The sequence below is a fragment of the Rhinatrema bivittatum genome, chromosome 4 (assembly GCF_901001135.1).
Source record: "Rhinatrema bivittatum chromosome 4, aRhiBiv1.1, whole genome shotgun sequence".
NCBI lineage: Eukaryota > Metazoa > Chordata > Amphibia > Gymnophiona > Rhinatrematidae > Rhinatrema > Rhinatrema bivittatum.
Genome location: NC_042618.1, coordinates 352,956,820 through 352,979,727, shown reverse-complemented (window position 1 = coordinate 352,979,727; position 22,908 = coordinate 352,956,820). Strand labels below are relative to the sequence as shown.

At 46.4% G+C, this 22,908-nt stretch overlaps 1 long non-coding RNA gene across 1 annotated transcript in view; it reads right to left on the bottom strand.

The window, feature by feature from the left end:
- The window catches only part of LOC115089529, a 52,040-nt gene extending 30,076 nt beyond the window's left edge, over window positions 1-21,964 (bottom strand). The window contains exons 1-2 of the long non-coding RNA XR_003856143.1: window positions 21,888-21,964; window positions 2,329-2,435 (exon numbers count right to left, since the gene is read on the bottom strand). This is a non-coding gene — a long non-coding RNA (uncharacterized LOC115089529). The remainder of the gene's footprint in view (window positions 1-2,328; window positions 2,436-21,887) is intronic.
- Between the last annotated feature and the right edge of the window lie 944 nt (window positions 21,965-22,908).

Here is a 22,908-nt window from a genome sequence, read left to right as displayed (position 1 = left end):
TGTGAAGTATCCATCTCTCCAACCCCTTTCACTGCTGCCTCTCAAATGGTATTGCGGACCCACCGTTCACTTTGGGTGAATGTAATCTGGTTGCCAGGTCCCTTAGTCCTCATTCTGGCCTGCTTCTATTTTACCTTATGCCAGAGGTTTCGCCATTTGAGGTCCTGCACATTCCTGTTATTGTGGAAGGTAGCATTGAGACAATGGCGGATTTTCTCCCAGGCCCAACTTTTTCTAGTAGGATTCCATTTTCTGTGACTCCTTCCTATTCAGGATGTACTTGGCCTGCATGACTTCCTTCAGAAGAAGGTCCTTCTCTCCGTGGCAGGAAGTTAGGTTTCCTAAGCAAGTCTCCTCTTCTTCCAGACATGGTGCAAATAGGAAAACAGGCTATGAAACCTATCCTTATATGCCTGTATTGTTGCATAAAAGGGACGTTAATATGTGTATAAGGGGCAGGCTTTACACATGTAAAAAAAATACTTGAACTTTTATAAAATACATAGTAAAATTTCACATGGAACATATGCACATATATTCACAATATATATATATACACACACACATACAGGGGTAGATTTTTTAAAAAAGCGCGTTCGCGTACTTTTGTTTGCGCACCAGGCACAAACAAAAGTACGCTGGATTTTAGAAGATACGCGCGTAGCCGCGCGTATCTTCTAAAATCCTGGATCGGCGCACGCAAGGCTGCCGATTTTGGGCAGCCGGCGCGCGCCGAGCCGCGCAGCCTGTCACCGTTCCCTCCGAGGCCGCTCCGAAATTGGAGCGGCCTCGGAGGGAACTCTCTTTCGCCCTCCCCTCACCTTCCCCTCCCTTCCTCTACCTAACCCACCCCCCCGGCCCTATCTAAACCCCCCCTTACCTTTGTCCATAGATTTACGCCTGCGAGAAGCAGATGTAAATCTACGCGCGCCAGCGGACTGCTGGCGCGCCGTGCTCCGACCCGGGGGCTGGTCCGAAGGCCTGGACCATGCCCCCGGGCCGGCGCCACGCCCCCGGTCCCGCCCCCGAAACGCCGCGCCCCGCCCCCGAAACGCCGTGTCATCGGGTCCCGCCCACCCGACACGTCCCCGACATACCCCCTTCCAAAAACCCCGGGACCTACGCCCGTCCTGGGGCTCTGCGTGCGCCGGCAGCCTATGGAAAATAGGCGCGCCGGCGCGCAAGGCCCTGCTCGCGTAAATCCGGGAGGATTTACGCGAGCAGGGCTTTTAAAATCCACCCGACAGTGCCTATAAAAGTAGTGGTAGATGTATGCATTGTTCTTGTATGTGTGTGTAGAATTGCTCCATAAAAGGGTTAGGAGCTGGCTCCTGCTTTTATCTCCATTGCATTTAATGGATGTAAAACCAGGACTGGCTTGGCATGTCCCTGAAGACCTGGAGCCAATTGATAACCCTAGTCCACAAGCTTAATATTAGGTATAAAGAAAGCAAAATTTGTGGCAGATGAACTAATATTTTTTTAATCTATAGCAGCTATAACATCAGAGGGAGAGAGACCCTTCATTCACCTACAAACTATTCCTTTGGCTACTGTATGGGTCCTGTGTATTGCAAGACAACTAGGTGTTAGTTCAGACTGGGTCTCATTAGCTATCTCTATCCTACATTCTTCATTTAGTATAATTTAGGAGTGGATGGGAAGCAGCTGAAGGAACTGAAGGCTTGCTTTGTCTGGGTCCTTCTAAACTATAAGTGTTACAGATGGATGAGGGGATGAGGTAATGGAAACAGCAAGGAGTGCCTGATAGCTCAAAGCTGGGAGTTTCAATATGAGAGCTCTCAAATACTCCTTTAGCCTACATATCTAGTGGAACAGAGCGCCCAGGGGAAACTTGTGTTTTGAAAAGCAGACCTCCATTGGAATGAGGGTCTTTCAGAGATATAAGAGCAGGTATAGTGATGCATGGATTTACAGCTGGATGTTGGTAGCTTTATTAAGGTAAACTGGCCCCCTTCTGGGGAGGAGAGTTGGTGTAAATCACGAGGATGAGTCCTATTGTAACATCAGGCACCTGTAGTACTCCAGGTTGGCCTTCATCACAGTTGCACACATACAGATATGTTTACCTTTTATCTTCATTGACATCACCAGATGTTGGGAGATAGTGGTGAACGATTACAACTTGCTGCAGGCATCTTCTGGTAAAAGGAGCTCCTACTTGTAAGTCTGCTTTGAAAATTGGCAGGTGATCATGCAACTCTGTGTGGTATACGCGCACACAGTTGCCTGATTGGGAGCAAGTATAAATATGTACGCATACATTTACATTCATATCAGAAGTATGCACATAAATGGATTTCTTACCCCAGCTCCTCCCTTGGGATGCCTCTTTCAAATACATTTAGAAGTCCATGCAAAATTGCTTCCACATATATTGTTATGCCACAACACTGGGGCCAATTTTCAAAAACCTATTGATATGTAAAAAAAACTGCATTTTATGCATGTAAAATGCTTTTGAAAGTCAGTCCCTAAGTGTGTAAAATATTTTTTCACATAAAACACATTTATTCAGGCCTGGAGTACTTGACAATGAACAAGAGAATTGGGGGATTTTTTCAGAATACTTTTTCAGACTTATTTGGGGGGTGGTTAGGAAGTGGATGAGGACCCATCCTGCTATGTGGAATTTGCATAGGAACAAATTAAGAAAAATAACAAATATTTTTTATTTTTTGTAGCATAAAAAATCTCTACATTGTCACCCATGAACACAGCTCCAGATTTTATAGAATTAAAGATTCTACTATTAAATATAATTGCATGGATGTACAAGCAACAGTGCACATTTGTAACTATATATCATTAAAGAGATTAGTGGATGGCAACCAATTAAAATTATTTCATTTTCTAAGCATGCACCAAAAAATTGTGTTGGAATGTTTAATTTTCTCACATCTTTCAATATGTATTTTGTCTATCAGAATGACATTTGATATTTTACATCTTTGGCATTTTCTAGTTATGACCCATTTCAGCAGACTGAAACCCAGAAGCAAATTACTTTCTTCTGGCTATTATGTTCTTCTCCAAAAATAAAGGAACTAAGTGTAAGGGAAAAATCCATATTAAATCTCCCAAGAAAACACAATAAAAAAAATCAGTGGCACTTGCTATCACATTTCAAATCAAATGTATTGATTTGAGTTCATAGATACGTTATAGGTGATTCTTTTTCATGGGTCTCGGATTGTAGAAGAAAGAGATGTGTGGTCCCCCAGTGGAGGGCAGCCTTTTACTGGAATTCTGATAATCCATACTTAACCTGGGTCAAAGATGTGTATTCGAGTATACTCTAAAGCAGAAATATTTTCATAGAAAGTTTTTGAGCTTTTCACTACTACATGTCCTTTCATTTCTGTTTGGTTTTTTTTTTTGTTTTAAATATCAGTTAGTTACTACAGAAGCAAACTTTAGCATTCATATTTATCTAGGAGGAACAGGCCTTAGCCAATTTCTGTGCTTCTTCAGCCATGAAAGATTCTATGGTAACAAAGAAGACTATGCTTTATCCTTCAAGGTTTATGGAACAAACAAGTTCCTATTTATTAAGCTGTTGCCATGTAACAGCAGCTGTTAATAGAATAATATAAATTACGGAACAAAAAAAAAAATCATATAAAGAGGTCTTAGAGAGAGAAACAAATCGTGATAGTCAAATAATGAGCAGCATAATCACGTATCCTACAGATTCCTCTAACCTTTGAAGAGTCTCGGTAGATACGCACTGTTACACTTGCAGCAGAATTACTACTAGAAGAGGTAGATAAATCTTTAATAGAAGGCACACAAAGCAAAGAGGATAGACTAGGTATATAAAAAAAAAATACTGAACTAGTATCAGTAATAATCTACTGCTTTGAATTTCAGGGGGTCTATGGAATATCTATGGTAGCTCCCACCAAGTTTTCTCCAACATTTTCTGAGTTTGGAGGGTCAGCCAATTAACTTGGGCAAAGAAGAGTCCAACCAATTTCTAAGAAATCAGATCTAAGTAAATCTCACCTCAGATGAATCACATGTTCACTGAAACTCACATCAAATCTAGTAGATAAAAGATAGGATTATAGACAGTACTGGGGAGAATCCAGCTATCGTGGGACATGTGGACACCAACAACATAGGAAAATGTAGGGGGGAGGTTCTGGAATTGAAATTTAAGATTTTAGGTGGAAAGCTGAAATCCAGAACCTGCAGGGTGGCATTCTCTGAAACGCTCCCTGTTCCATGTGAGGATCTCCAGAGGCAGGCAGAACTCCGGAGTCTCAATAAGTGAATAAGATGATGGTGCAGGGAAGAGGGATTCAGTTTTGTAAGGAACTGGACAACCTTTTGGGGAAGGGGGAGAGTTTTCTGAAAGGAAGGGCTCTACCTTAACTGGAATGGAACCAGGCTGCTGGCACTAACTTTCAAAAAGGAGATAGAGCAGCTTATAAACTAGAACAAGGGGAAAAGCTGACAGTCACTCAGCAGTGTTTAGTTCGGAGGAATGTATCTTTGAAGGATATTAATGAAACAGGAGAGTTAGGGCATCCCAACAGAGAGGTTCCAACAAAAGCAAAAGTAGCCCATATGCCTATATGTAAAAAATCACCTGAGCTAAAGAATTCCAAATTATCCATATCAACTGAAAAGAAGGTTGTGCATACAAACAAAAAACACACTTTGAAATGCCTGTTTGCCAATGACAGAAGTCTAAGAAGTAAGATGGGAGAATAGAATGTATAGCAGTGAATGAAGAGATAGATATAATTGGCATCTCAGAGACCTGGTGAAAAGCAGATAACCAATGGGACAATGCTATGGGCCTTGTTTTCCAATATCACATTGGTAACACATTAGGGGGTGTTACCAATGCAAATGAGGCTTCTTTCGTGCAGTGGGGATGCACTTCAGGAGGGAGGGAGGGAGGGAGAGAGAGAGAGAGAGAGAGAGAGAGAGAGAGAGAGAGAGAGAGAGAGAGAGAGAGAGAGAGAGAGATGAGAAGAGAGAGAGAGAGAGAACCTTACTATAGTGCCTATGCCCTACATAGGTATTTGAATCCCTATGGGAGGGCTACCTACTAACTCGGGGTGGGGATTAGGTATGAGCGTCGGGGGTTGGGGGCCACTTTCGCATTCCACATGAGACCTACGGTCAGAACAGTGGTCTCTAGTGCAGATTTGCTGGCCGTCGGAGTGAGGACGCTCACTCCAAGAGGAGATTTGGGCAACATTCTCTCCACCTAGCATGTTGTTGCCCAGGTAGAGTGTCCATCAAGCTAGGTAGAGAGAACGTTGCCCAAACCACTTCTTGGAGTGAGCGTCCCTCACTCCGACGGCCAGCAAATCTGCACTAGAGACCACTGTTCTGTCCGTAGGTCTCATGTGGAATGCGAAAGTGGCCCCCAACCCCCGACGCTCATACCTAATCCCCACCCCGAGTTAGTAGGTAGCCCTCCCATAGGGATTCAAATACCTATGTAGGGCATAGGCACTATAGTAAGGTTCTCTCTCTCTCTCTCTCTCTCTCTCTCTCTCTCTCTCTCTCTCTCTCTCTCTCTCTCTCTCTCTCTCTCTCTCTCTCTCTCTCTCTCTCTCTCTCTCTCTCTCTCTCTCTCCCCTGAGCCTGACACAGGCTGTCTGAAACTATCGTGGATGGTGATAATCCTTTTCTGGCCCGTAGCGCAGTCCGGCTGTTTCGCTGCACACGTATGCTCCGCCCCCTGAATACCAAATGACTAATCTGCATTCGCGATTTGCGAATTTATCGCACGCGGTAAAGTGCTTGGAAAATGAGGCCCTATATCAGGATACAAATTATACTGCAATGATAGGGAGGATCAACTTGGTAGGGGTGTAGCACTTTATGTCCAAGAGTCTATGTGTCCAACAGGATAAAGATCATACAAGAGACTAAATGCTCAGTAGAATCTATATGGGTAGAAATCTCATGTGTGTTGGGTAAGAGTATAGTGATAGGAGCATACTATCATCTAGGGATGTGCATTCGTCCTGTTTCGAGGACAATGAATCATGAACAAATTTCTCCTGAAATTTCGGGAAAAATTTGTTTTCGAGTTAGTGCGCACTAACTCCCGGTTAGTGCGCGCTAACGTTAAAATGTGCGCACTAACTAGAAATTCGGATCCCCCCCCCCCCCCCCAAATTTCAAAGGCCTGAACCATGGGAAATATGATATTTCTTGCTGCGGGCCAAAAACAAAGCCCAAATCAAAAGGTTCGGGCTTTGCACATCACTATTATCATCCACCTGGCCAAAATGATCAGACAGATGATGAAAAGCTAACAGGGTCATTTATCAAATTGCTATAAGATGTTTTCACATGCGTTAAGCCCCTTTGTCGCCTGCGAAGATGCCTTTAATGCATGCAAAAATGCCTTTAACGCATGTGAAAGCACCATAACGCATGGTGCGATGCAAATAAGAAAAAAGGGAGGAGTTTGGGGCATGATTTGTGTCTGAGTGGGCTGGGTTAACAATTTTGTGAAGCTGTATTGCACAGCTTTAATGTGTATTTTAACTACACCTTTTTCATTAGTGTTAAGCTGTGACAATTGGGCTTTATTGCACTTTTTTTCACAGATGTTGTTTGTAGCTCTGGAGCCAGCCTAGCTGTCAGGGCCCTTCTAGGGGGGGGGGAGGGGAATAGAGAGAGAGAGAGAGTGAGAGAGAGAAAAGCCATAATGACCTCATCCTAGGTAGGTATTTATATCTCTATATGAGGCCCACCTAGTAACTCGAGGTGAGGTTTAGGTATTAGTGTAGGGGTTAGAGGCCAATTTGACATTCAAAATGAGGGTTGTTTTAGTATGGGAGGTTTACTATATTGTAATGGTAAAGCCGTTTATTCATGGCTTTCTGAGGGCCAAGCCCACACCCAGCACACATACAAAAATGACACTTTGTCAATTGCATCCGACAAAGGCCTGGGTTCACTAATCGCGCGGTCCTGGGGGGGGGGCGAAGTGGGGGGCTTTCGCATCGAATAACTACACCATAAAAGGTGTAGTTATTCAGAACGAAACTGGCAGCGATAAGGGTCCTTACCTTTCACTGCCAGCGATGTCTGCTGCGTCGGCCCCAGTGCCACCCCGACTCCTCCTCTTCCGGGGCCGACTCCGCCCCGATCATCCTATCGCATGCGAAAGCTATTGAAAATGATCCCCAAAGTGAGCTCTGTCCTTAAAACCTCATGCCTCAATAACCAACATGCCTCAATAAATTGGTTAGTCTATAAGGTTCCACCCATCTCTTGTCATTTTTGATATAACAGATTAACACGGCTATCCCTTTGAAGATATGTAAAAAAATGTTTGTGATTTTTAACCCCGATGCAGGAAATTCTTCCAAAACATGGCCATGTCAGGTTTATATAATTGTGCTATTTTAATTTGTAAGGTTTTATGTACACGGGTGTGTATATATATATACCTATGTACCTATATACATATATATATATATATATATATGTATGTTCAACACACACACACACACACACATATATATATTTGATTTATATTTGTATTTACATTTTCAACCCCTTGAATAAAAGTATAGTTTTCTGTTCTGGGTTTTAAATTGAATAACCATTGTTTTCACTGTTTCAGTTCAGCTCCTCAGTTTTTGTATTTCTGTGTGACTGGCTTGCCTCTTCCTTTGGTTAGTATGGGGAAGCAGAGCAGGCTCATCCTGCTCTGCTGATGATAACATGGGAGCAAGCAGCGAGTGAGGAGGCCAGAGCAGGGGGAGGGGGGAGTAGCCCATAGCAACGGCAGCATTTTGAAATGCTGCCCTGCTATTGGTCGAAGCCGGGAGGAATTTGAGCGCCCGTTTCAGGGCAATCAGTCAGCCAGCCAGCCAGCGAGGCAGAGCAGGGCTTGCTTTCACTCCCTCCCTCCCTCCCTATAACTGAGTTTGTGAATTGTAAATTTTGTATTCTGGAGTGTTGTCGCAGTGGAGGCGGATGCCTGAGCCCTAAGCTATAATGTTGTATTGGAGGATGAAAGCAATTGGTGGGGGGGAGTGAGAATCCCGTGTAGTTTGGGGCTGCTACATGGGATGGCCAATGAGCAAGGGGGGGGGGGGGCCGATGCTCTGGCCGCATGCTTACCCTCGCTGGATCCGAGGTGGGGTAAGTTGGGGTGGGGGGGGGGGCGGCGATACGGCTTACCTTTCGGACGAAGTGGTAAGCGGAAGAAGCAGAAAAAGGGGTAGGGGAATGGGGGTATGGGGGTGTTGGTTTTTGGACTATTGTTAATTAAGGGCTCAGGGCAAGTATTTTGAATAAATTGCGGCCTATTGTTTAAGCCATTACCTGCGTTGTGTATTTCATGTACAGGGGTGGGGGATTGACGAGTGAGCCTAAGTCTTGCATACCTATGTTAGTAAACATTATCATTGTCAGCGCAAATGGGCATCTGTGCTGGCAATTCACAACAGAGGGTCACCATGCACTGAATTTGCATGGAAACAGAATTAGCCTTTCACCCATGAGAGTGATGTTCCAGAGCAGGGATGAGTGTCCTTGCACTGTGTACTTTAACTTGTCCAGCTGGTGCTGTAAATAAAGACACAAGGCTCTGATTCCCAACTGCTGTCAATCTAATGTCATCTCCCATGTTACGAGCCACTTGGGGCCTTATTTTCCAATATCGCATTGGTAACGCATTAGGGGGCGTTACCAATGCAAATGAGGCTTCTTTCGTGCAGTGGGGAAAAATCGCGTGCGGCGATGTTTTCGCCATTCACGAAAACATTAGCGCCGCATGCGATGTTTTCCCAGTGCACGATGATTCTTTCAATCTTTTATCGCAGTGCATCCCAGACAGCCTGTTGAGAGAGAGAGAGAGAGAGAGAGAGAGAGAGAGAGAGAGAGAGAGAGAGAGAGAGAGAGAGAGAGAGAGAGAGAGAGAGAGAACCTTACTATAGTGCCTATGCCCTACATAGGTATTTTAACCCCTATAGGAGGGCCACCTACTAACTCGGGGTGGGGATTAGGTATGAGCGTCGGGGGTTGGGGGCCACTTTCGCATTCCACATGAGACCTACGGACAGAACAGTGGTCTCTAGTGCAGATTTGCTGGCTGTCGGAGTGAGGACGCTCACTCCAAGAAGTGGTTTGGGCAACGTTCTCTCTACCTAGCTTGATGGACACTCTACCTGGGCAACAACATGCTAGGTGGAGAGAATGTTGGCCAAATCTCCGCTTGGAGTGAGCGTCCTCACTCCGACGGCCAGCAAATCTGCACTAGAGACCACTGTTCAATCCGTAGGTCTCATGTGGAATGCGAAAGTGGCCCCCAACCCCCGACGCTCATACCTAATCCCCACCCCGAGTTAGTAGGTGGCCCTCCCATAGGGGTTAAAATACCTATGTAGGGCATAGGCACTATAGTAAGGCTCTCGCTCTCTCGCTCTCTCTCTCATGTGAGGTTTGCTGCACACGATACACAGGTTCCTGCTTTACATATGCTCCACCCCCTGACTACCAAATGACTAATTTGCATTCACGTTAACAGCTGTTAATGTGATTTGTGAATTTATCGCACGCGGTAAAGTGCTTGGAAAATGAGGCCCTTGGTATGATCCAGTCACCCCAAGGCTGAAGGCAAAAATAGCCTAGAAGTTTCTTGAATCTGAGTCAAGGAACAGGAACTGCTCTCTGATACAGCCTCTTAAATGCTCTCAAAGAGGAATATGTGCAGACATATGTGGTATTCCTGACTAGTGGGATCTCTATGAAGAGTGAACTGTGTGAGTAAAGAGAGAGTTTGTACTTTGAACTAGCACTTTGGAAAATGATATATCTGAGAATACTGCATGACATAAGTGGAAGATCAAAATGGGATAAAGAAGTCAGTTATCATCATGGGAGTCAGCTTGAACATAGCATCTGCATTATGTTTGGAGATTGTAAATTCAAGTGTTGGCCAATTTCTCTGTAAGGTGTGCCCATATTGTATTATTAAGGCTAGTTAATTGGGAATTAAAAAACCAGTGTGGACAATGATGATTTATTAGACAGCACTGAGTGACATTGGACCCTAAGCTACACCCTAATAGCCAAACATGAAGCTGAAAGTAGAGTGACACTGTGTTGGTGAAAGGAATGGGATTTTACACTTTTCATAAGCAGGACTTTTCACTAAAAGAATGCAAGACCCATGAAAAGGGAAAATAAATGACGTTATTACCCCTAAACTTTTCAACAGTTGGAAGTGAATACCTGAGGGCAGACTATGGAGTTTAAATCATAATTCCTTGATTGGATCTCACGCTGTCCGAGTTGCAGAAGACCAAAGGACTTGATTTACTTACATTTTTCACCCATTCTGTGTCTATGGGGGAAAAAAAGCATTATAAAAATAGGCCTCTAGAGAGAAGCTTTCAGAAATATTCCTGATTTTATTTAATGGCATTTGTATAGATCAAAGGTCTAAAGCACATTACCTAACAGCTTCTAATTAGGCTGGTCAATTAAAGGTGCCTACAGGAAATGTGTTTTCCCTTTGAAGCAGGCAGAGGCTGAAGGATAAATTGCAGGTATGTTTCTGCATCTGAAGAAAGGTCCTTTGGCTACACAGATGGCTTATTATGTGCTAAGAGTTTTGTGCTCTGTATTCTGATCTAGGTGCCATATTGAACAGCGAGCTTTCCATCTTTTGAGCTCCCAAAGCTGATTATGTGCCAAAATTGACAATTATTGATTTCATGTTTGTTTGGGTTTTTTTAAGGACATGCTTTGGATTCAAAATATCACCAACAAACAAGAATATGTAAGCTGCAAATAAAATAAAAAATAATTTATTACAACTATAAATTCAGTTCAGTTTAGTTCTAAAAGTTATTTAGCATCTTACCATGAATAAATTGCTCAGGAATGGGTATAACAGCAGAAAGCCTACATCATACAATAAAACACAACGGTATAATAAAGAGGTAATTTTCAGAAGATTCCTGTAAGTAAATCATACTTTTCCCTTCGGGTAGGAAGTTCTGCGACTAGGCATGTAAAATTCCTCACATAAAGACTCTGGGGCGGATTTTAAGAGCCTTGCTCGCCTAAATCCGCCCAAATCTGGGCGGATTTAGGCGAGCAGGGCCCTGCGCGCCGGTGAGCCTATTTTACATAGGCTCACCGGCGCGCGCAGACCCCGGGACTCGCGTAAGTCCCGGGGTTCTCCGAGGGGGGCGTGTCGGGGGTGGGCCCGAACCGCGCGGCGTTTAGGGGGCGTGCCGGGAGCGTTTCGGGGGCGGACCCGGAGGCGTGGTTACGGCCCGGGGCGGCCCAGGGGCGTGGCCGCGCCCTCCGGACCCGCCCCCAGGTCGCGTCCCGGCGCGCAGGAGGCCCGCTGACGCGCAGGGATTTACGCCTCCCAGAGGGAGGCGTAAATCCCCCGACAAAGGTAAGGTGGGGGCTTAGACAGAGCCGGGTGGGTGGGTTAGGTAGGGGAAGGGAGGGGAAGGTGAGGGGAGGGCAAAAGGAAGTTCCCTCCGAGGCCGCTCCGATTTCGGAGCGGCCTCGGAGGGAACGGGGGTAGGCTGCGCGGCTCGGCGCGTGCCGGCTATACAAAATCGATAGCCTTGCGCGCGCTGATCCAGGTTTTTAGCAGATACGCGCGGCTCCGCGCGTATCTACTAAAATCCAGCGTACTTTTGTTTGCGCCTGGAGCGCAAACAAAAGTAGGCCTATTCGCGGAGTATGAAAATCCGCCCCATTATGTGCAAACTTGTATATGCATAGGGAAGAGGTTTTCCAGTCTAGGTGGGGTTGGAGCTTATGTGTATACTTTTTGGTTTTAAAAAGCAATCACATAAATTCTCTCAGCAAAACTACGTATTCCAAATAGCAGGTGTAACTGTGTGTACTGTACATAGTTTTGCTGGGATAATTTTGAAAGTGGACTTATGCACCTATGTCTCCTTTGAAAATTGATGTAACTTGTGCATATATGCCCTGGCTGACTTATGCACTGTGTTACAAACACCCTCAATATTAGGGATGTGAATCGTTTTAGGACGATTAAAATTATCGTCCGATAATTTTAATATCGTCTTAAACCGTTATGGAACACAATACAATAGAGATTCTAACGATTTATCGTTATAAATCGTTAGAATCGTGAGCCGGCACACTAAAACCCCCTAAAACCCACCCCCGACCCTTTAAATTAAATCCCCCACCCTCCCGAACCCCCCCCCCCCCAATGACTTAAATAACCTGCGGGTCCAGCGGCGGTCCGGAACGGCAGCGGTCCGGAACGGGCTCCTGCTACTGAATCTTGTTGTCTTCAGCCGGCGCCATTTTCCAAAATGGCGCCGAAAAATGGCGGCGGCCATAGACGAACACGATTGGACGGCAGGAGGTCCTTCCGGACCCCCGCTGGACTTTTGGCAAGTCTTGTGGGGGTCAGGAGGCCCCCCCCAAGCTGGCCAAAAGTTCCTGGAGGTCCAGCGGGGGTCAGGGAGCGATTTCCCGCCGCGAATCGTTTTCGTACGGAAAATGGCGCCGGCAGGAGATCGACTGCAGGAGGTCGTTCAGCGAGGGTTCCGGCGCCTCGCTGAACGACCTCCTGCAGTCGATCTCCTGCCGGTGCCATTTTCCGTACGAAAACGATTCGCGGCGGGAAATCGCTCCCTGACCCCCGCTGGACCTCCAGGAACTTTTGGCCAGCTTGGGGGGGGGGCCTCCTGACCCCCACAAGACTTGCCAAAAGTCCAGCGGGGGTCCGGAAGGACCTCCTGCCGTCCAATCGTGTTCGTCTATGGCCGCCGCCATTTTTCGGCGCCATTTTGGAAAATGGCGCCGGCTGAAGACAACAAGATTCAGTAGCAGGAGCCCGTTCCGGACCGCTGCCATTCCGGACCGCCGCTGGACCCGCAGGTTATTTAAGTCATTTGGGGGTGGGGGATTTAATTTAAAGGGTCGGGGGTGGGTTTTAGGGGGTTTTAATGTGCCGGTTTTGCGATTTTACGTTTTTTTGATTTTTCACGATTTTTCACAATTTTTCACGATATTTTACCCCCCCAAACAGCAACAATACGATTCCCTCCCCCTCCCAGCCGAAATCGATCGTTAAGACGATCGAGGACACGATTCACATCCCTACTCAATATAGTATCATAAAAGCAATCATATCATAAAACATCAATAGAATCAGGGTGCAGTCAAGATGGCAGGGTGCAGTCAAGATGTGTTTGGGTGAGGCATGGTGGTAAGGTGGAGGAAGAGAGGTGAGGTGTGGTGGTGAGGCAGAGGAGGAGTGGTGAGGCATGGTGGTAAGGTGGAAGAGAAGTGGTGGTGAGGAGGAGTGGTTAGGCATGGAGAGGCAGAATAAGAATGGCGAGGCATCGTGGTGAGGCGTCATGGTGTTGAGAGTGGAGAGGATGGAACGTGAGAGGCAGGGGGAGAGAGGAGAGGAAAGACATGAGGAGAGGAGGGGGGAGAGGAGGAGGGAGGATGAGGGCAGGAGTGCTAGGGGAAGGAAGAGGAGTAGGAGTAAGAGAAGGGACAGGGACAGGAGAAGAGATGGGGGGAAGGGATAGGAGGCGGGAGGGAGAAGGAGATAGGCAGGCAAATCCAGTGGGAGGAAAACGACAGGCTAGGAAAAGACAAAGAGGGCAGAAGGGAGGAGAGTTGGTAGGGCAGGTGCAGGAGTGGGGGAGGAATGGAGAGGAGAGGGGCATGGGAGTGAAAGTCAGGAAATGGAGGACACCTCTCTGGAAGCAGAAGTGGCACCCCATTAAGGCAGCCAGGCAGCAGGGTGTGTTTTGTCTGAGGGGTTGAAGTTCATCCCAGAGGACAAGGGTTCTTCGACGGGGTGCTTTGATGTGTTGCTTCTTACTTGATTTATCTCCAAATATGCCTCCCAAAAGGAATGGGAAAAATGAAGGTTTTTCCTTTGGCATCTTTACCCTCATCTCTAGCTCAGTCCAAGAGCAAAGGATTCCTCCCACATGTGTCTGGTGTGGAGATCTCTCAACCAGTAGTGAGCCCCATTGGAGGAGCTTCAGAGCTCCTTGGGAGTTCCTTATCACTAAGCCCTCCTGACCCATAATGTTGCCATTCAAGAGGAATGTGTTGCCGGAGAGATGCATTTTGGCTCCTTCTGATGACATGATGGCTGAACGACCTCAGAAGAGGAGTGTGACAGACTCTCACCTCTCACCTCTCACCTAACAGAATGTAGTGATAAGGAGCTCCATGAAGAAGACAGAGGAGTGCTGAGGCAGCAACGTGGATTGACAAAGGGTGAATTGGTTCCCAGCAGTAACCTAGTGCTGTTTAAAGATTTGCCTCCTGCTCAAGCAAGAGTTCTTCCTCCACTGCACAAACCTCCAGTGATGACTCTCAAGGCAATATGGATGGCGTTGGCGAGACTGGACACTTCTTTTAATAACTGCTCATCTGATATAAATTCCTGGGTTGAGAATGTTTATTCCATATCCAATAACCTACAGGAACAGGCCAAAAGATTAGAGATGTTGGAGAAAGAAGTGGCTGATAATAAAATTGTGAATGCAAGCGCTATTCATGATAGGATCGCCCTGAATAGGAAATTAGAACAGATGGAGAATCAAGCAAGATCCTTTAGTATTCAGGTGTTCAGTTTTCCTAAGGCCTCTATTATGAAGCCATGGGATATCTAGAAGAAATAGCTACTGGAGGTATTGGGAATAGTATCAGAAACCATACCCTCAGTAATAAAACATACTTTCTTCCAACAGAGAAGACTGTTCTGGGTGAAGCAGTGGATAGGAATAGTGCAAGAGGGTTTGGGCTCTCTAGATTTGTTAGTTTATTTAGAGCAGTCTGATACTGAAGGATGTGAGAGGGCTACTCTTTTGATATCTTTCATATTCCAACAAAATAGTTGTGTAGTTATGCACCTTTTTTTCCATAACTCTAGCAAGCTGTTTTGGGAAAAGGAATATGAATTTTCCCTAATGTTGCAAAAGTTACACAATTTAGAAGGAAGCTCTTCCTGGCAATGCATCAAGAAGTTAGAGAGTTGGGTGCATCATTTTTGTCATTACCCATGTAAATGTCTTATTTAGGCCTAGATTCATTAAAATGCTATAAATATAGCAGAAATAGTGCCTGTGATAAAAAAAAAAAAAAAGGGCATGGTTAGGTTAATTTTCTTTGTACTGCATCATTTAGGAAATTTCCGTGTGGCGTGTTGCATCATCGCGTCACCCGTTGCGTCAGCATGTCGTGTGTTGTGTCAGTGTGTTGCACGTCATTTTACTCAGCACACGTTAATTTGTGAGTGGCGCCTCTTTAAGGGTGTGTCAGGCATTTGAAGAGAGGAGAAGAGAGTAGGTGAGTTGTGGTAGCTGGTAGTTGGTCGGAGGTATTTTGCAAATTCTGAGTGAGGTTCCTGTGGCTTGTTTCTCATCTGTTTCCCTTTCCCTTTGTCTATATTCTTGATCTCTGTGTGTGAATTTTTTGTTAGTTTGTCCTATTTGTCTGTCTGTCTTTGTGTTTGGGTGAGGCATGGTGGTAAGGTGGAGGAAGAGAGGTGAGGTGTGGTGGTGAGGCAGAGGAGGAGTGGTGAGGCATGGTGGTAAGGTGGAAGAGAAGTGGTGGTGAGGAGGAGTGGTGAGGCATGGTGAGGCAGAATAGGAATGGCGAGGCATCGTGGTGAGGCGTCATGGTGTTGAGAGTGGAGAGGATGGAACGTGAGAGGCAGGGGGAGAGAGGAGAGGAAAGACATGAGGAGAGGAGGGGGGGGAGAGGAGGAGGGAGGATGAGGGCAGGAGTGCTAGGGGAAGGAAGAGGAGTAGGAGTAAGAGAAGGGACAGGGACAGGAGAAGAGATGGGGGGAAGGGATAGGAGGCGGGAGGGAGAAGGAGATAGGCAGGCAAATCCAGTGGGAGGAAAACGACAGGCTAGGAAAAGACAAAGAGGGCAGAAGGGAGGAGAGTTGGTAGGGCAGGTGCAGGAGTGGGGGAGGAATGGAGAGGAGAGGGGCATGGGAGTGAAAGTCAGGAAATGGAGGACACCTCTCTGGAAGCAGAAGTGGCACCCCATTAAGGCAGCCAGGCAGCAGGGTGTGTTTTGTCTGAGGGGTTGAAGTTCATCCCAGAGGACAAGAGATGATCATTGCTGGTGTCCTGGAGCATTATGTTATTCTTTTCAGCAAACATGCAGACAAGACCTCGAGGGCATCCAAGGGCCAGACCTGTCACATCATCGCCCAGGCTATCTCAAGGCGCAGCAGCGTGAAATGCAGTGGGGAGCAGGTGGCCCACAGGTACTGGGACATAAAGGCCCAGTAGAAGACAAAGGTGGCTAACTGCAACAAATACATCTGGCAGACCGGCGGAAGAGACCCTTATTCAATTGTGCTCATGCCCATGGAGAAGGGTCTTGTCCAATGGCTGGGACCAGATGTGTTCAAGGGCATGACTGAGAGGTTGGACTCCATGCAAACTGGAGCCAATAAGTTCACCTCACCTCTAAATGGCAAGGCTGCTACAGTTGTACACATCATTTGGCATAAGATGCTCACATTGATTGACATGCAAAGTGTGCATCTCATGCCAAACAGTCCACCTGTGTACCTTTTGTCTTTGATACTTATGTCTTCTTCTTTGTTTCCAGAGCTCTTGCCCAGGACTCTGCTGGTCCTAGCTGTCAAGCTCCAGGGACCAGAAATGAAGAGCCAAAGACCAGTTGCGCAGTAGTACTTTTCCATGCCCCCTTGCTTATGGATGCACAGACACAGTTCAGCAAGGAGGAGGAAGAGAAGCAGCAGCAGCAGCAGCAGCCTCCTCAGCACATCCAGATCTTGGAAACCCTTGGCACAGCAAGCCCACTAAATGTGAGCTTAAACCTTTCCAGCTTCATGGAAGAACCCAGCCTGCAGTGGCACACAGTTAAGCCAGTTCAACCTCATGCTAGCACACCACATGGCCAGCTCGAGGCAGCAGACACTGGGCCAGAGCAGCCCACCAGCCCCCTAATGCCACTTCTGGAGGCCCAAACCTCTACTCCGGCCACAACAAACATAGAACCAGCACCAGCTTCAGCTTTGGCACCAGCACCAGCACCGACAGAGGCCTCAATTCATGAGCAGCTGGACTGGCTGGAAAGGAGCCAAGGTGTCCACCTCCACCATATAGGGTACAGCTAGTGCACCTGAGGAGGGCTGTGAGTGGGCAGACCCAGGCCCTGTGTGACCAGACAGCAGCCCGCACACACAAGCTCTCACCACAGTGGCTATGTCGATAAATAACCTCACCAATGTCCAGACTCAGATTCTCCAACGAATGCCAGCACCTCTACTTGTGCCTTCCCAGCATCCCAAGACTCCACGCCATGTAGCAATCCCCAGTAGGGATGTGAATCGTTTTTGAACGATTAAAATTATCGTCAGATAATTTTAAAATCGTCCAAAATCGTTAGAGTGCATGATACAATACAAATGCCCCTGATTTATCGTCAGGGGCATTTGTATTGTATCGTTAAATAGGGCGCGGGAAAACCGGCACACCAAAACAACCCTAAAACCCACCCCAACCCTTTAAAACAAATCCCCCACCCTCCCGAACCCTCCCAAAATGTTTTAAATTACCTGGGGTCCAGTGGGGGGGTCCCGGCGATGGTTGCCCGTATGACATAGTGAGGGCAAAGGTAGCACCGGCGCCATTTTGAATATTGGCAATATGGCCCGCGTGCAGGAGGTCGCTCCCGGACTCCCCCTGGACTTTTGGCAAGTCTTGTGGGGGTCAGGAGGCCCCCCCAAGCTGGCCAAAAGTCCCTGGGGGTCCAGCGGGGGTCCGGGAGCGATCTCCTGCACTCAGGCCGTATTGCCAATATTCAAAATGGCGCTGGCGCTACCTTTGCCCTGTCACATGGTAAGGGCAAAGGAATGGCGCCAATGGCCTGAGAGCGGGAGATCGCTCCCGCTGGACCACCAGGTAATTTTAAAAGGTTTGGGGTGGGGGAGGCTAAGGGGGTCATTTTAAAGGGTTGGGTGGGTTTTTTTTTTATCGGGCCATCGGCGCCATTTATATTAGTGGCAGCCAAAATGGCGCCGATGGCCCGAGAGCAGGAGATCGCGCCGGGACCCCCCCACTGGACCACCAGGTAATTTAAAACATTTTGGGGGGTTCGGGAGGGTGGGGGATTTGTTTTAAAGGGTCAGGGTGGGTTTAGGGGTTGTTTTAGTGTGCCGGTTTTCCCACCCTCCCCCGATTTACGATTTTTTACGATAAATCGGGGGAATTTCTATTGTATCGTGACTCTAACGATTTTTGACGATTTAAAAAATATCTGACGATTTTTTTAAATCGTCAAAAAAAGATTCACATCCCTACTGTCTACCAGTGTTGTCCTGCTGTCTACTACTAATGCTTTCCTCAATGCTCTGCCCATACTCCAGCCTCCTTGATGACGTCTCCAGTCACGGTCCAGCTGCTGTCTCTTCTCAGCATGTCTCATCTCCTGCTCCTGATGCTGGTGTCTCATCTCATCTCATCTTGCTGCTACCTTCATGCTGGTGTTTCATCTCATCTTATCTCATCCTGCTGCTGCCTCCATGCTGCTGTGTCTTCTCCTGGGGCTCCTGCCTCCATGCTGCGGTTTCTTCTCCTGGGGCTCCTGCCTCCATGCTGCGGTTTCTTCTCCTGGGCTCCTGCCTCCATGCTGCACTCTCCAGTCCTGGTCCTGCTGTTTGCTACTTAACCTTTGCTGCCTTGGCCATTAGGCTGCCCCTTTTAGTACACTCTCAACATGCACTGTCTGGGACCTTCACTTGAACTCTGCTGCCTTGGACCTTAGGCTGTCCCCTTAAATGCACTCTTTCAACATGGACTGTCTGGGGCCTTCATTTAAACTCTGCTGCCTTAGCCTTTAGGCTGTCCCCTTGAGTGCACTCTTATGGTACTGTCTGGGGGCCTTTTTGTTTTACATCACATAGTTATGCTACTATCAGCTCTGACATTAGAGCTGTACTGTAGCTATTGGGGTGCTACTTTAGCTTGCTTTGTTTTTTGTTGTAATCATGATTGTGCAATAGATAAGCTGCTAATACTGTATATGTAATGTTGCCATTTGTAACAATGAATGTAGAGTAGGGATGTGAATCGTTTTAGGACGATTAAAATTATCGTCCGATAATTTTAATATCGTCTTAAACCGTTATGGAACACAATACAATAGAGATTCTAACGATTTATCGTTATAAATCGTTAGAATCGTGAGCCGGCACACTAAAACCCCCTAAAACCCACCCCCGACCCTTTAAATTAAATCCCCCACCCTCCCGAACCCCCCCCAAATGAGTTAAATAACCTGCGGGTCCAGCGGCGGTCCGGAACGGCAGCGGTCCGGAACGGGCTCCTGCTCCTGAATCTTGTTGTCTTCAGCCGGCGCCATTTTCCAAAATGGCGCCGAAAAATGGCGGCGGCCATAGACGAACACGATTGGACGGCAGGAGGTCCTTCCGGACCCCCGCTGGACTTTTGGCAAGTCTCGTGGGGGTCAGGAGGCCCCCCACAAGCTGGCCAAAAGTTCCTGGAGGTCCAGCGGGGGTCAGGGAGCGATTTCCCGCCGCGAATCGTTTTCGTACGGAAAATGGCGCCGGCAGGAGATCGACTGCAGGAGGTCGTTCAGCGAGGCGCCGGAACCCTCGCTGAACGACCTTCTGCAGTCGATCTCCTGCCGGCGCCATTTTCCGTACGAAAACGATTCGCGGCGGGAAATCGCTCCCTGACCCCCGCTGGACCTCCAGGAACTTTTGGCCAGCTTGTGGCCGGCTTGTGGCCAGCGCCATTTTCCGTACGAAAACGATTCGCGGCGGGAAATCGCTCCCTGACCCCCGCTGGACCTCCAGGAACTTTTGGCCAGCTTGTGGGGGGCCTCCTGACCCCCACGAGACTTGCCAAAAGTCCAGCGGGGGTCCGGAAGGACCTCCTGCCGTCCAATCGTGTTCGTCTATGGCCGCCGCCATTTTTCGGCGCCATTTTGGAAAATGGCGCCGGCTGAAGACAACAAGATTCAGGAGCAGGAGCCCGTTCCGGACCGCTGCCGTTCCGGACCGCCGCTGGACCCGCAGGTTATTTAACTCATTTGGGGGGGGTTCGGGAGGGTGGGGGATTTAATTTAAAGGGTCAGGGGTGGGTTTTAGGGGGTTTTAATGTGCCGGTTTTGCGATTTTTAGATTTTTAGATTTTTCACGATTTTTCACGATATTTTACCCCCCCAAACGGCAACAATACGATTCCCTCCCCCTCCCAGCCGAAATCGATCGTTAAGACGATCGAGGACACGATTCACATCCCTAATGTAGAGGTCTACACTCATTTTGCTGTTCATTTCAGTTACAATGTCAATGCAGAATGTGATTATCAAAGATGTTGACTTGCTTTCAAACTGTTGACGTTTGTTGTGTAATAAAGTGGTCACTTTCTGTTTGTCTGTTTTTATTGTGTGCTTTTTCCCTTAAGGATTGACTAGTTCAAAGTTTTAGGAGCCACATGACCTTGCATGCTAGAATGCCATTGGCCATTCCAAATAGGCACTTTTCTGGCTAAAGCTGATTGTATGCTTCCAAGGAAGACAGAAAGAGCTAAACAAGAAGGCCCTTACTGTGGAGCTTCAGTACTGGCTCCAGTTGCCTTCTCTAGAGAGCATACTCTTAACTAACTGTTGGGTACATGGGCATGCATGTGAGATGGGCATGCATGTGAGATGGGCACTAGATAGCTAGTGTTCACCTCCATTTGCAGTCTGGTGGAAAAGTTGTAGAAATGCTTGCTTAGAGGTGCTATAGCTTGGTCTTTACCCTGAAGGGGACCAATCATTTATCTAGCAGTGCAAAGGTCATAGTATGCCTATTTCAAACCTTTGGCCTGTAACATTGTGAAGCTATATCACCTCTGATCAAACAATGGCCCTTCTCTGTGGCTGTGGCACCGAATGCTATCATGACATAAGTCTTCAGTCAGAGGGCTACTTGAAAATGACTTAAAGCCCTAGTTGTGTTTTATATGTAGGGAGCATAAATGTGCAGCTGTAGTTGTCCAGGACATAAAATACATAATGTGCATGTATCTCCTACGATAGACGTCACATCTTCAGAGTATGCACCAATCGAGGAGCAGTTCTGCCTATTTTTGCCACCATTGTACTACTGGGAAATTATTGTAATAACACCACTAAACTATGGCCTCCAGCTTGTATTGTTTCTAAATCACATATAAGAACATAAGAACATGCCATACTGGGTCAGACCAAGGGTCCATCAAACCCAGCATCCTGTTTCCAACAGTGACCAATCCAGCCATTAGAACCTGGTAAGTACCCAAAAACTAAGTCTATTCCATGTTACCGTTGCTAGTAACAGCAGTGGCTATTTTCTAAGTCAACTTAATAGCAGGTAATGGACTTCTTCTCCAAGAACTTATCCAATCCTTTTTTAAACACAGCTATACTAACTGCACTAACCACATCCTCTGGCAACAAATTCCAGAGTTTAATTGTGCTGCTATGTCAATTCCCATCCAACCTTGTAAGCATACAAGGCAGGCTGCGACATAATAATGACAAAGATTAGGTAATTCAAGCCCTGCACTATCTTTGGGAATTAGTATAGTGACATATTTAATACGAGGTATCCTATTTTTACATATAAAGGAGGAGATATGACACTTAAGATGGACACACACCCGTTTGGCACATTGCATGGAAGTTGCTGAAAGAGATACAAAAATCACCATCTTAATTAAGTTTGATCTTCCCAACAAAGAAATTGGCAGGGAAATCTATCTGGCCAAGTCTTCCTTAATATTAGCCAGCACCTGAAGATAGTTGGCTTGATATAAATTTGAAATATTCGGGGGAATACCTACCAACCACCAGGTATTGGATGCCCTCCCTCGCAACAACGAAGCGACCCAAACTCCTCAGCATCCTGCACGTGGGTTCTATAAGCAAAATAGTGGATTTAGCGAAATTCACCATATATCTTGAATGTAAGCTGTACTGATTGAGAATGTTAACCACTGCAGTACTGGACCTCTCCACGTCAGTAAGGAACAACAGCAACACATTATCTGTGTACATCACCAACTTATGACAAGACTCCTGAAACTTAAAAGCTTTATCCTCCCCCACCCCAGAATATAAGCTGCTAGAAGAAGCTCCAGAGCCAAGTTAAACAATAAAGAGGACAATGAACATCCTTGTAGCATGCCTCTTTGGATATCAGAGGAGGGGGACAGAGCACCATTGGTCATCACTTGAGCAGTGGGGTCTGCATATAAAATTTGTATCCAGGTGATGAAATCTGATAGGAGGTCTTTCACCCTGAGTATAGGAAACATAAATGACCAAGATAATAGATCAAATACTTTCTCTGTGTCAAAAGAAATAACTAATTCAGGATTTTTTTTTTATCTAGCCAAATGTATTAAGTTTAACAACTCCGAGTATTATTTGTCGAACATCTACCTTTGACAAATCCAGTTTGATCAAAATGAATCAATTCAGTAGCTTAACATCCATATTTATTAAGGATATCAGATAATAAGAAGAACAGTTAGTGGGGTCTTTATCTTTTTTATGTATAAGAGTAATATCTGGAACAAACTGCCCCAAGAGCTACGGTTACAGGAAAATTTGAAGAGGTTTAAGAAAGATCTGAAAACATGGCTTTTTAGACAAGCTTTTGAAATGGTCAATGAAGTTTAATCCAGGCCTTCTATATGATTATGTTTTTGCTTTTAACCTGTTCTTATCTTTTTAATGTTAATTTAACTCTATTTTAAATTGATTTTAATTGATATTGTATTTTTCTTTTCCTTCTTTTATCATGTTCTTAAAATGTGATCTATGTAAACCGTAGAGATAGAACTTGTTTCTGTGCAACGG